The following is a 15205-nucleotide window of genomic DNA, read 5'->3' as shown; positions in this document are numbered from 1 at the left end:
ATAGGAAAAAGGGCTCTACTTTCTACTACAGGAACTGAATTTATGGATGGTCTTTCCCCACCTACAGAAAGCTGGAGAGACACAAGACTTTGTGCTCTAACCAAATGCTACAGCCCAGGCCCAAAGGCCCAGGCCCATTGGAGATTATCCACAGGTAGTACAGTCAGGTCAAATCCAAGGGAGCAGGGCCAAGCATCCGGAACCACCAGGCTGATAACCAAGAAGACTTCTGCTCAGCTGTGCTTCCCATAGCAGCTCATTTCCCCCTTCTGCCCATGCTCTGCCCGACCTTTCAGTAAATGACTCCAACCTAGGTGCCTAGAGTCACTTCTTGCTCTGGGCAAGCAACATCTCTGACTAAGAGAGTCAGTTGATAATGATCACTCAACGCAATGTTGGGCTTTTACAACATTGCACTGATTGCCTTATCAAATTAAATATTTGCCAACTATTAGGAAACAGATGGAACACAGGGTAGGGATATTTTGAGGGACACTGAGGGGGGACACAGGAAGTTCAGAACCCACCTTGAGGACCTGGAAGTCTGGTATGTTAGCCCAGGATGCTGGGTGACTGGAGGCTTTGGGGATACTGTCACCTCTTTCCTAAACCTGAGGGGTGACCCTGAAGAATAGATCAGGACTCCACAAAGATCTGTGCTTTATACAGCCTCTGTCTGGAAGGAGGTAATAAATGGTTCCCTATAACCCCACATGGAGGAATCTGTTCCTCCTACCCCCACTCATTCATTCTCAGCCAGAACTACAGCCAAGTGCCCTTGGAGGAGAGATGGACAGGGTGACACTGGGAAGTCTAGCTGGCTGCTAGGGGTGGTGTTCTTCCTGTGTGGAGAGAGCTGGGAGGATCTGGGGGAGCTGCTCCCTGCTGCAGGGTGGGGCAGGTGGTATCCAGCCAGGCCCTGGGCTCTGCTCCTCCAGGCATTTCCGCCAGCCCCTAGCTGGGGTGTCTATCAGCCCAGGCTTGGGGCCACAGCTTAGGGGAACTAGCTCAAAATGCCATGACCCTGGGCTTCTCTCGTGTGCTCTTCCACCTTTTAAACCAAGATGAAGCAGGATTATCAGCTCACTGGACAGAATACTCACTGCCCTTTCAGCTTCATGCAGGAAGTTGCTTAATGAACTCCAAGATAATTACTTGCAAGGATGAGATTTCTTGCATTACATCTGTGGCTTCCTGTCCTTCAGAACGTTCTTCCTGCCCTCTTTTCCTATGCCTCTCACTGCCTGTGTGTCTTTCTGGGCTCAGGTGCCTCTTTCTTCCCTCAACCTCTTCTCTCCTTATTCTTGGTCTACCTTCTCTCCCCTTCACTCTACTCCACAAGACTTATTTTCTTCCTAACCCATGCCCTTGTGTTCATGAGTGTTTTCTTTCTGAGTCCACTTTAAAGGGACTTTTGTGGTCATCCCTGGCTCTCTCTCTCTCCTGTTAGATTGCCAGCTATGAAGGGACATTTACCTTTGGCCCTGTTCCTTCCCAATCCAATGCTGTTATGGTTGGATTGTGTCCCCCTAAAAAAGACATGTTGAAGTCCTGATTCCCAGTACCTCAAAATATTATTTGGAAATGTATCACAATTATAATGTGTTTAGATAAGGTTGTACCAAAGTAGGGTGGGCCCTACTTATGAGGAGCCAATACAACATGACTGGTGACCTTAAGAAGACAACCATGTAAAGACACAGGAAGAATACCATGTGACAAACAAAGGCAGGGACTGGGGTTATGTAGCAAGCTACAGGCCACGTAACACCATAGATTGCCAGCACTCTCCAGAAGCAAAGAAGAGGTAAGGAAGTATTCCCCTACGTGTTCAGAGGGAGCATCGTCTTGCCAATACCTTGATTTGAGGCTTCTGGCTTCCAGAACAGTGAGATGCTACATTTCTGTGGTTCTAAGCTGGCCAGTTTGTAGCACTTTGTTTAGGAGTCCAAGGAAGTGAACACAAAGACCATCAGGAAGACCCTGGGAACTTCTGCGCGTTTTTTCTACCACCAACACTGAGCTTTGAGAGGCTCCCAGTTTCTATCTGGAAATCTCCCTGTTTCCGAGAAGAGTGATGTTTCCATAAGTGAAAGAGCTTTTTAGGTGTTTGAACTCTGTGACTCATGAAATCTGAGGTGGTTTGTTGACTTCCACTGTCCAAATGTTTTCTTTACCTTCTTACAGGTGTTTTCTGTGAGTACTTGAGGGCAGGGGTCTGTTTTGTTCACGGACACAAAGTAGGCTCTCCATAAACCTTTTTTGAATAATAAAGACCTGAACCAGGACCTTTCCATCCCTGCCCACGTGGAGGGGCTAAAGCTCCTTTGCAGGAGACAGGAAGATGGCAAGGCTAGGAGCAGTGACTACAGTGGTCAAGTGGCAGGGAATAAAAAGGTTATTTTTCATTTGTCTGAGGAATTCAAGTTCAGAGATACAGCAAAGGCAGGGCCTACCTTGGTTTTCTACCTTGTGGTTTCCCAAGCCATGACTTTCAGTGTGATCCCACCAGATAGACACAGCCCACCCAGGTGGGGTTGCCATTCAGCATCCCGCATGGGGTCCCCAAGGGCCATCTTAGCCTGCACAATGAAAGGATCTATTTGGTTCCAAAATAGAGGCTGAAGCCTGGAGGAGCTCTGGACCCACAGGTTGCATGCTTAGAGGCCGAAGTGTTTCTCTCAAGCTCTGGCCCTGGTACTGCACAGCCTACAGGGCTCCACCTACTTGTGCAGGGCCTGGTGCCAGACATACTGATAAGGGGGAGAGGGGAACCAAGATAAATAAGCCAAAATCTGTGCTCTGATGAGGGTGAAGGCCTACCTGGTTAGGAAGCTAAGACTTGTCCATAGTTATGCCTTAGCAACTCCAAGGCAGAAATAGGGGCCATGGAATTGGGCAGCGTGGAAGGGCTATTGGAGCTCAGAGAAAAAAGGTGTCAGCATTGGCAAAGGGAGAGAATGGCTGGTGGGTATCAGAACTAAGAATGCCCTTGCTTTTAACTAGGTCTTGGAAGAAGAGTGGAAGGGTACTCTCAGGGGTGAAGTGTGAGCAGAATCGTGAGTTTGTACATGAGGACATGTTTGAAAGACAGACCCTGACCATGTGTGATCAGAGAGTGCACAAGCCAACTAATAATTCCAGGGCAGACAGTCTAGCGTGGATGGCACTTGGGCTTGTGACTCAGGAACAGATGTGCCCTGATGCTGAGAGAGACGCAGAAGGGCTGGGTTCCAAGTTACAAAGGGAAACACCAGCCTTTTTTCTACTTGGATAAGTAGCATCCTGCTAGTTTGGTAATGAGTACTTCAAATAAAATACAGTGACAGAGGTAATATAGTACCAGTCAAGTTATTTAAAATGCCAGGAAAGAGTTGATGGGTAGTGTTGGACCAGAAATACGATTCCTTTGAGGAGCTCATGTCACTTGCTCTCTGGCTGGTTTGTACTTGTTTCTTCCCCAGAGTCTGCAGGGTGAGATGGGCTATTTAGGTAGTTGACCAAGGGTAGGTCTTGCTTAGCCTGCCTCTCCATACCTTCCCACATGGTCTTTGGGAAATGGACATTGTAAGCTTAATGATGGGGCTGCACCATGGCAAGAGAAAACAGCGTGTGCATTTTCTTGTGACAGTGTTAATACGGAATCCATTTCCAAGAAGACATGAGCATCCACAACCAACATTAACATGATAGACTAAATGGAGACAATTCTTACAAGCTGTTAAACCAAATATGTTCACAGGAGGCAATTGCTTTTCTTTATAATGACAGTTACAGGTACATTGATTAATGTGCAGTAGAAGTTAGTAACTGATGTTTTATATGTCACCTCCAAGCAGAAAATTAGAGGCATTACATTGCCAGCTTAAACTTCTTCCACTGAAGATCATCAAGATGGCACCCCTCTTGGCAAACAAAGTACCTTCACTTTCTCAGACTTATCTGTCTTCATTTTCAACTCAAATTGTTCAGCCGTTGTGTGTCTGGGACCTTCTGCCACTCCCCAGGGCTGGCTCCATTCCTCTAATTTGATCATTAGGTATTTAATCACTGATACTTCTACAACTTCTGCAGTCTCGGGCCCTGATTTGTGAGGAAGTAAGCCAAATATGTCTATCTTCTTAGTCATCCATATCTTTTATGGCTCTGCAAGTAGATAGAGGAGGGTCTGCTTTAAGTGGAGAATGGTGTGCCTTTGAGGGGCTTATATGCTAACCCCTGTCTGAAAGATGGGGAAAGGCTGCTTAGCCCAGGGCCTAGCATTGAGCAGCAATCCATAAGTACCTGCTACCTTCCTCAGATGACCAAAAATAGTAAAGAAGTGAGAGAATACAGTAGTGACATGCCATATACAGATGCAGACTCACAAAATTCAACTACAAATTGCTGGGCCAAGAATGAAAAGCAGAGGAAGATTTTTAAATGGTCATGTAAGTGCTCAGGGCTTCTGCCCATCAGTTCACACAACGCTCATCTGCCCAGTTGTGAGGGAGGCCTGAGAACAGAGCTCTGCTCTGCCCTCAGCTCCCTCCAGCCTCTCACAGTGTCAGCACTCCAAATGCTTAGTGTGATTGCTGGGTTTAAAGAAATATGTGTTTCACACAATATAACTCTTAGGTGCAAGCCAACTACACATCTGGTATCTGACCGAAGAACATTGACTTATCATTTCTTGGCCAAAAGAAAAAAAATGGTTTCCTGGACATTTTGAGAGATGATGTGTTGGTCTCCAGTACGGCACATAAACACCACCCTGTGAGCTGCACTGAGAGGCTGATGAGCGTTTCTGACTATGTGAGGTTTTCATCTTATGAGCAATCCCCTGTTGTTAGATAAACTGCACTGTGGGGAGGCCGCTATAATCAGACCTCAGTTAGACTACTGTCCGCTTTGTTGCACCAGGTCAGCCCCTCTCAGCCCTGTTGCCCTTCTAGTGAACTGTGATTGTCCAAATTCATCCCTAATCCTTATTCCATCTGAAGTAATTAGATGGAGAGGGAAGAGGTTTGCAGTGGTGAGGAAGGAGGTATGGGAGCACAATCGACTGGTAAAAAGAAGCTAAGTCTGGCCTTGTCCATTCTTCCCAAGTCCAGAAAGCCCTGCGAGTGGCCCTTTCCACCTGGAAAAGGCTTAATAATTCCACACAAGAAAAGCAAGTTCCTATGGAAGAACCTGATACAATCCTTCCACCTCAATGACAAACAAGACTTGGACAGCAGGCCAGGGGCTGTGACAGTGATGCTGACGGTGCCACCCCATCTCAGCTTCAGGGGCACCAAGGACCTATTCTCCCTCATCTTTACTCCCTGGCAGGCTTCCATGGAAACACTCACAGCAGCAGCAGACATCTGGGTGCCAAGCCCTGCTTCCATCTTCCTATGGCAGCCATCTTCAAACTGAGGTTCAAGTACACCCAAGGGTCTACATTCAAGGGGATAAATGTCCATGAATGATCTAATGAGGTTTCACTTCCAGAGTCTTAACTTCCAAGTACAGATTTCTAAATCTGTCTCACAAAATTCCCTTGTCGCCCTCACTCATGATAATCTCACCGTGGAGCTTTGCTGGGGTATAGAAACCTCCTGAAGCCAAAAAAAAAAAAAAAAAAAAAAAGGAAAATTGATATATTGCTTTCTGGAGAGTGTCTTTAATGATTCATCAAGGCATCTTCACCTCTTAGGGCTTCCTGTCTCTCCCTGTCTTGCATGTATTTCTGTTAAGGCTGAAGCATGGCCCACATTGAGATACTCTAAATTTAGAACAACTAAAGCAGGATAGGTTAGTGGTGCTTAATTTTTAACACGATTTCTCTCAGATTCAGTCTGCATGGTTCAGTAATTAAACCTATCTTATCAAACCATCTCATGAAATATTTATTCTAATTATAGTTAGTTCTCATCTTATGAAATGTTGAATATTTTGTAACTCTTAACAAAAATAAACTTTAAAAAATGTTTATTTATTTATTTTTAGAGAGAGAGAGAGAGAGAGAACACACATAAGCAGGGGAGGGGCAGAGAGAGAAGGAGAAAAAAGCTGTTAGCACAGAGCCTGATGTGGGGCTCAGTCCCATGGACTGGGAGATCATAGCCTGAGCCAAAACCAAGAGTCCCATGATGCTTAACCAACTGAGCCACCCAAGTGCCCCAAAAATAAACTTTTCAAACTAAAGGTAAAGCATTTAGATGGCAACTTTAATTTTTGCGGGGTGGGGAGGTGCATATTTCCTTAAAGTTACTTTAGGAAGCACATGCGTAAAAGTGTTTGGAGACTACTGACCCAAGGCCTCTCATGATCCCTACCCTCATCTCACTTTCTTGAGCTGTAATACCCAATACGTAGCCACTAGCCACATGTGGTTAGGACTCCAAATGTGACTAGTATGAGTAAGGGATTAAAACTTTGTTTAGTTTGTGGCTAGTGGCTCCTATATTGGACAGTGCAGACATAGACTATTTCCATCATCACAGAAAGTTCTATTGAACAGCACTGGTCTACAGTCTCCTAGAAACTGTCAGGCCTTTAGAGGTAGGTGCAGCCCTAGGCAAAGCTTTGATATGGTGAATAATATTTAATTTTTTAAAAAGGGAGGTCGCATGACACAAAATTCAAAAGATAAAATGACTTATAGGACAAAGTTAGTTTCTTTCCTTTTTCTTTCCCTAATCACCCAGTTTCTCTCCTTACCAATTTCTTGCTATTCCCTCCAAAGACATTCAACTCAAATGCAAGTATAAATGTATGTGTCTCTGCAGCAGTTTTAAACCATAGCCACATTTATTCTTTTCCATTCCTCCCATTAAGGCTTATGCCCCTTCGCTTTGACTCTGGGTGAACCTATGACTACATCAACTGATACAGCATGGCGATACTATGTGACTTCCCAACCAATGTCCTAAAAGGCCTTCCACCTGGTTTGCCAGAACAATCCCTCTTGAAGCCTGAGCTATGATGTGAGAAGTCCAGCTATTCTATAACCATCATGCTGGAGAGACTACATGCAAGCACACAGGTCGACATTCCCAGCTTTGTGTACTTTAGCCCTAACAACCAAGGTGCCAGACTCAAGAGTGAAGAAGCTATCTTGATTAGTTATCTGTGACTCATGAGAGGGGTTTTATAACTTGATTGGAAAGTTTGGTTAAAAAAAAAAAAAGTTACTTAGTAATAGACACTTTACAAACGAAGCAATGAAAAAATGAAGTAATTAGTAATCCCAAGGAAGACAAAGTCAACCCATAAAAGAGTAACATATTACAATGGTTCAGCTGTGAGTACTTACGTGACAGCAATGCAAATATTGACTTAGCTAAAAATGGTGATGTAACTACATTGGGAGGATGGAAGGAGGGGAAATGTATAAAAGGGGATGCAGGAAGGCAATTGAAAGTGTCTAAAATTGAAGAAGCTAAAAATAGCTGCATTATTTAGAAGTACAGATATAAATTACAGAATAAACAGGGGACTGATGGCCCTTTAATGGGGACAGATATATCTGACTAGAGAGAAGGAGAAGAGGCCAACAAATGTACTTGTGTAGATTTCAGGGGAAATGGGGAAATGAGGCAGTTCTCATGTGACAGCTTCTCTTTTCTCAGTAAAATATGAGAAGGCTTCATCAGCTGAGTAAGAAGCAGGGAGGGACATGGGAGTTTTCAAGATAAAAAAGGTATGGGGGCACCTGGGTGGCTCACTTAAGCATTTGACTTCAGCTCAGGTCATGATCTCACAATTCGTGGTTCAAGCCCCGCGTCAGGCTCCGTGCTGACAGCTAGCTCAGAGCCTGGAGCCTGTCTCAGATTCTGTGTCTCCCTCTCTCTCTGCCCCTCCCACACTCACACCCTGTCTCTCTCTCTCTCTTAAAAATAAATGAACATTTAAAAAATTTTTCTTAAAAATAAAAAAATATGAAAAGTTTGCTACAAAAAATACGAATGCTAGTTTACCAGAAAAACACAGTAATGTTGCCTAGCAGTTATGCACACTCCTTTGAGGTCTGTGATCATAAACATAAAGTGAAAACAGTCTGCTTACAAGGCAGACTTGGTTTTCCATAGCAATATTAAATTACTTGAGTGCAAGTATAGAGAAATAGATGATTGGATCCATTTGGTGTTTTGTAGGATTCTATCCTGGAAGATGAGGGGATTGGGCAGATGAGAGTTTTTGATGGGAGTGTTCAGAGTGATGGACTTTATTTTGGAGAAGAAAATTGAACACAAGAGGTGGCTGATGGAGAGTAAAAAGTGTTGGAGCCAATGGAAAGGAGATCTCAACAGAGTTGAAGAAGTGTTTCAGTGAGCACTTGAACAAGTGCATTGCAGGAGAAGAAGCTGGGGAAGATGGGGGGCATGTGGGCTTGCACAGGCCTGCAGTTCTGGTGGTGACAAGGTTCAGATTATGACCCTGAGGTGGAATGAAGGAAGAAAAGGCCATTAGAGATAAAAAGGTCAAGTAAACTGAGAAGACAGTGTGCTGGAATAGGCATGGGTCTAGTTAACCTCACTGAGGTTAACTAAAGGGGGCTGTGTAGAGAGGAAGGTGGAGAAGCAGGGGCTGTAGCCCTCAATGAATGACGATGTGATCTAGTGATAGAATCAGGCAGGAAGACCTTCTACCAGGCAGAGGCTGTGTAAGAGAGAATAAGAGTTATGGTCTGGGAACAACAACGAAGAACAAGCAGACACCAACACCACCTCCTGGCCTTGAAGTTTGAGCACTCCAAGAGATCAAACAGGCTCTGCCAAAAAGAACTGCAGAAACACAGTGTCCTTGGGACCAGCCTGGCTCTAACCAAGGCAAGGAGTGGCAGGGAAGGCAGTTATAGGCTGAGGATGTGTAAGAACTATAGATCAGGCAATGAGGGGGTAGGGAGATTCTAGAAGACACAGTGGAAATGTTTGGGAAGACATGGAGGGGAAGGGTAGGAAATTGGGTCAAATCAGATGATGATCATGTTGTACACCTAAACTAATATTACACAGTATATTAACTAACTGGAATTTAAATAAAAGCTTAAAATTAAAAAAAATAATAATAATAAAATAAAAACCCAAATCAGGAGATGATCAAAGCAGGAAAGGGATGCAAGAGACCAGATGATAATGGGTGACAGGAAAGGTCTGTTCCTCTTCTGGTAGTGACAGAGGAATATGAAAATCAGATTTTATCACTCCTCTACATAGAATCCTTGAAAGTCGCTCCATCACACTTAGAATATAACTGAACTCCTTACAAGACCACACAAGCCTCTACATCAGTGGTCCTCAAAGTGTGGTCCCTGAACCAGCATCAGGATCACCTGGAACTTGTTAGAGATGTGAATTCTTGGACCCTGTCCCAGAGCTGCTGAGTCAGAAACTCTGGGGATGGGACTCAGCAATCTGTCTAACAAGCCCTTCTTGGTGTGATTCAGATGCACACTAAGTTTGAGAACCACTAGTGCACATATTCTGGCCCTTCCCTACCTCCTGACCTCTGAGTTTCCTAATTTACCAAGCTTTAGATACACTGGCCGTTTTTTCTTTCTGTTCCCAAGCTCCTACTCTCCTCGTGGCGTTTGCTCTAGCTGTGCCATCTGCCTGGAATGCTCCTGCCCCAGACCATTGTGGGGACCCCCCTTCTCTCTCACAGTGCAGGTCTCTGTCCAGACAGACCCTCCCTGACCACTGCATCTCACCCCCAACTCCCAGTCTGTTTCCAATCCATGCTTGCTTATTTCTTTGAGCATTTACCACTTCCTCAATCTTGCATTTTAAACTTCTCTATGCCTATCTCTCTCTCTCTCCTTAGAATGTAAACTGCACAAGGACTGGGAATTTTCCTGTTTGTTTGGTTTATTTTCTCATCACTATGTCCTCAATACCTAGAAGAGAGCCTGTTGTATAGTGTGGTACTCAGTAATTATTTGTTGAATGAATGAGTAAATGAGAAATGTTGGAATAAATCCTGATATTTTTTAGACTCTGATGTACAAATGATAGAAATTACTTGGATCAACTCAAATGAAGAATCTGCTTCTGTGGTCTGGGGTGGGGAACCCCAGAGTCTGCCTTTCTAACAAATTCTCAGTATTTAGTTCAGAGAGCTCACTTTGAGGAAGGAGCAAAGTCTTAGAAAGAGCCCTTGGGTCTGTCTCTTGTGTCTCAAATACCCAGTAGTTTGATGACTTTCAGGAAACATCCTGAATAGCCAGTTATATCTGTGATGATTCTATCTGAAATATTTTCTGGCCAGGAATAATAGTAGTTTTCCTGAACCCGCTCTCCTTAGGGAGGAGAGGTGTTTGGGCTCTTTCCAAAGATTACAGAATAATGAAAAGATGCTTCCTAAGGGAGGCTACTGCTTTTAAAGGAGCCAAGTGTTGCTGAGAACAATTCAGTAAAAGCCAACTTCCAATTCTTCCAGATTAATGAAGAACTGAGGGTTTATATAATTGTGATATGTGTCTAATGTGCTAACTATAAAGTAAAGAATTGTTTAAATCTATTTCCAAGCAAATCGTTTGCTAGGAAAGCCGACAAGGAATAGCTGAGGGTTTAGTGTGCATTTGGCCTCTTCTCTTTCCTGCTCACATGCTATGGGTGGCTCTTAGCTAGGGAAATGGCAAAAGAAGGAAGTATAGGACTATATGATCTAAAAACTGAGGTAAAAAAAATCTCACTGTAATTGAACATCAGATAAGCATTTCTCAGAATATGTTTCTAAGACATGACATTCACATGCACTGAAGAGTTCTTTGATCAAAAAATGTTTGGAAAAATGCTGGATTACACAATCACAGATTAGGATTCCCAACTGCAGGAATCAGGCAGAGGCATTGATGTGCTTACCTATTTGTAACTCTCCAAGAACTTTCAGTATGCGACATTTTCCAAGAGTATCTTGTAGAGCTAGTGTTCCATGGAGCAAAACTTGGAAAACCTCAAAAATTGGTTGAGGTTGGCTTCTATTTAAGGATTCCTCAAAAGAGGAAGGCTAAGCAGAGATGAGAAATAGGACCCAGGAGAGAGGAAAAAGTAGGTGGTTTGTCTCCTCGCCCCTCACTCAGCCTTCTGCCTGCCAGGGATTTCCAATCTGAATACCCTCCCTATACAAGACTTCCCAGATGACAGTCCCTTAATCTCTCTCTTCTTCACCCTCTGTGTCCCATTCTCTCAAGAGCTCTGTTGAAAAATTGAAAGAACCAGCCACTGTTGTGAATGAATTTGAACACTGCCCCTAAGAGTACTCCTAAGAATTTTAAAGAGGATGCATGGAGCCATTTTACTTGACCCAAAGAAAAGGTTCTCAGTGTATTATTAGATGTGTAGCAGTAACTTTTTAAAAGTTTATTTATTTATTTTGGGGGAGACAGTGTGAGCAGGGCAGGGAGGGGCTGGGGAGGCAGAGAGAAAGGAATCAAGAGAGAATCCCAGGCAGGCTCCACGCTGTCAGCACAGAGGTGGGGTGATTTTTGGTTGAGGAATCCTCTACACTCGCTGCGGGAAGTCTACTTCTGGGCCCTGGAATTAGGGGACAGGCGTGTCAGCTGCTGGAGAAATGGCTCTGTCTCTACCTTGTGTTACTCTGTGAAGCTTGCTGGGCAGGCCCAGCAAATGCTCCCCGAGGCCTCAAATAGTTCTCTTCCAACTGGACCCTGGGAAAGATCTGTAACAGTTCCAAGTAATACTTCATAAGCAGAACATAGTTTTTAGCATTTAGGGGTAAATATCAGTTTTGTTCTCACACTTTGTTCATGTGATCTTTCTGAATCAAATTCCTTCCTATTTTTCTGCCTCTGAATTGCATTCATTTTGATTGTAACAGTACATTTCTTACCAAGTATATAATCAAGAGCAGTACAGAAGGTCAACAGTACAAGCATTGCTAGATGAATAGTTTTGCATTTATTTTTCCATGATTGGATAAAACACAACCTTAAAAAGTGGGGTTTTTAAACAATCTAAGAGCACCTCAAGGAAAATGACCAGTGTCTCATTCCCATTTGATACTTCAGTGCTAAGTACCTAGCATATACGTTTCATAGTTGTTTGTTGAATAGAATATCCAGTTGTGTTACACAGACTTTTGTTTTACCATATTATTATTTCAGGCCCTCTCCCTGTGTAACATGGAGGTTGACTATAGTCTCTACACGTTTTGCTTTCCTCCCATTTGCCAACCAAGTGTAAGCATACTGAATACATCGTGAATTCTTTTTAAGAGTTTTCAAGTTTTGAAAGTTTTTTGAAAGGTGCTGGGGTCTTTAAACCATTAGACCAACCGTGCTTAAGGTAACATATAACCAATCTAATTCTCTATCCTTTGGGAGGCTTCCGGCCACTAATAACATAACCCTAAATCAAAATAAGCCATATAGAAATGTGGTATTCCACACGACAGGCAGGCCAGAGCAGGACCCCCTTTGGGGTTCGAGGATTCTTTGGCTCTCTCGTGGACAGCCACCACAGTGTGGGCACTGCGCCCAGACAGGCCAAAGTCCAGAGGAAGGAGGGGGTTAGAAGGACCATCTCTTTCTGTGATTCTTGCACAGGAGTAAGGAACTGCCCAGAAGCCCTCAGGTGACTCTCTGATTTGGCCAGAGTTTGGAAGGAAGAAGGGGAAATGGGTGCTTTTAGACAACTAACAGTGCCCAGCAAGCTCCCGTCATGTTGGCTCACGGCTACACAGACTCCTTAACACTTTACGTAGATCTGCTATCATTGAATGAATCAGTTATTGTCCCCTCTGTTCACAAAAGCAATGCAGACTGCTCACAGAAAATTTGGAAAGTATAGAAAAACATAGAGAAGATAAATGCTCCTCACAGGGCTACTACAGAGAGATAAGCAGTGCGGATGTGGCAGTGGACTTCCAGTGTGTACGTGTGTCCGTGTATTCAGCAAAGCAAGTGGAATCTGTATGCACTGTTTGTAGTACTAGCTTCTTTTCACTTGCAAGCATATCATGAGAATTTCCCCATATACATCAATATTCTCAAAGAATAGTGTGGTGTTTAGTGGCTATTTAGTGTGTGTGTGTGTATGTAATTATACATTATGGGTATACAGCTATCCTCCACTTCCCCAGGCCTTCAGGTTTTGAAATCACCTGGCCTCTCTGATGCCCTGGCCCCCGGAGAGGTCAAGCTGTCAGCTGTGACAGTGTCTGCTCCCTCCACGACCTGCCCCAGCAGCTCACATAGAGCCCAGCCGTCCTCCCCGGGGCACCAGGAACTGGGACCTGGGCTGGGGCTGCGCTGACCACTCAGTTTTGAGTTTCATTGCCTTCCTTTCTCTCTTCAGCCCCCACTTTACCCTGAAGTGCTCCCCCGGAGATTCTCATGTGCCCACACTGCCTCCCTGATTGAGGAACACCCCTCCTAAGTCGCCCCTTACCTGAGTGAGTAATGAACTTGGAGCCTCCCTGTTTCTCTTTACGCTCTCCCCTCCCTATGTGTACTTTGCAGAAGGTCCCAGACAGGTTCCTTTTAGTAAGGTGTCCTCAGCTTAAGATTACTCCCTCCAGGGGTTTTTGCAGCCGTCGGGAATAGTTCCAGGAATTTGGAGGAGAGGTAAGAAATCCATGTCTCTGCTCTGGTGAAGTCCTAGGCTCTTTACGCCAAGACCTGCCTCAAAGGTCATTCCTTGAGTTTAGGGACAGACACCGTGCCTGAGGCCTGTCCGGCAGGTTTGAGAGGCCAAGAGGTGGGGCTGACCTCCCTGCTTCAGCCCCTGGCAGTCGCAGCCTCTGTGTCCACCCTGTGTGGAGATGCCCCAGGCCATGGCATAGCCTCCAGCCTGGATTAGCAGCACTTGCTCTGTCCCCAAACCTGTCCACAGCCACCAAGTGAAGAGCTCAGGTTTCAGAGCCATGCCTTCTCAGAAAGTCTGAACAAACTCAGGACCGCACAGCTGGGAGTCATTAACCAGGAATCGAAGGGCAGCATCAAGGGGAGGCAGGGCCTCAACACACTCAGCCTCCAGGAGTTGATGAATCGGCCTCAAGGCAGAGTTAAGGGGCCCCAGATGGATGTCAACAAATGCCCTAAGCAGTGCACACAGGGCTGAGGGGCGTCCCAGCCTCTCTGTCTTCAAGACAGGGTGGCCGAGGGGGCCCTCGGGGACGTGCTAGCTCACCCGGACACCTCTTCTTATCGTTGGGCACTTGTCTTTCCACTAGTGTGGAGTCCATTGCCTTGGTGTAGCAATTCACCAGGTCTCTCAAGAGGTCAAGAGAGAGCTGACCCTGTGACAGACGCCTAGCAAAACCAGGGCTGGTCATGAGGTCCCAGTCAGAACCAAAGCTCCAGGCTACCGGACAAGCTGCACACTTCGTTTCCCAGGGTTTATTTGTGGGCCTGTGAAGAATTCAGCTGACACACAGGGCTTCAGTTAAGCCTATTTGTATTCTTAAGAAAAATAAGTGATTCTTAACTGAAGTTTCCTTGCTGCTGGCCTGGAGGGCTATCATAGTTCGAGCTCCTCTCAGGAAGAGCCCCACTAGAGGCCTCTCCCTGAGCGGGGGCTCTCCCCTGTGGCTGCCTCTCTTCCACCCTCTCACTCCCCGATCTAAGCGTCTTTCCAGCAAATCCTTTCAGGAGTCTCCCGCTATCTGACTCAAGATTAGTCTTGTTCCTTTCCCAGAGCCTGGCCTGAGTGGAGACACTAATAGTCCCTTTTCTCCTTGCCAGGGCTCCTTGAAGCCCCTTAAGCTCTGGAAGAGCTCCCAGCAGCTGTGAGCAGCTCCTCTTTGCCTCTGGAGAGGGAGAACCTGGGAGGGCCAAGAATGTGCTGTTACAGACCAGACTTCCTGCCTCAGGTGCCCTCTGACCTTCAGTAATTACAGCTTCGGAAGTGGTTGGCTCCCCAACCAGAAAATGGAGATAATGAGCCCCAACTTCTTGGGGCTATTGAAGGTTTAATTGATTCATGGTGACGAAGTGGTTGGTGATGCTGGCCTAGAATTCAACAAAAGCTGTTCTGTCAACAAGGTAAGGGGGCCGGAAGCAGCCCATGAGGAAGCAGGTTGGAGCCGGCAGCCTGCCTTCCTCAGCCCCAAGTTCCCCCCTGCCCCCAGATTCTCCAAACTGGTCCTAAGAGTTCTGTTCGTAGAACCCTCTGTCTGGCCAGGGTGGTCTATCGCTGGGCCTCTCATCTTGCCCCTCCCCCACCTGGAAGGCCCTCCCCACATTTCCCTGCAATGTTAATTGGAGTCATGCCCT

This window comes from Hyaena hyaena, unplaced genomic scaffold (genome assembly GCF_003009895.1).
Source record: "Hyaena hyaena isolate Hyena2069 unplaced genomic scaffold, ASM300989v1 scaffold_246, whole genome shotgun sequence".
Taxonomy (NCBI): Eukaryota; Metazoa; Chordata; class Mammalia; order Carnivora; family Hyaenidae; genus Hyaena; species Hyaena hyaena.
The sequence above is the reverse complement of the archived record's forward strand: the minus strand, read 5'-3'. Positions refer to the sequence as shown.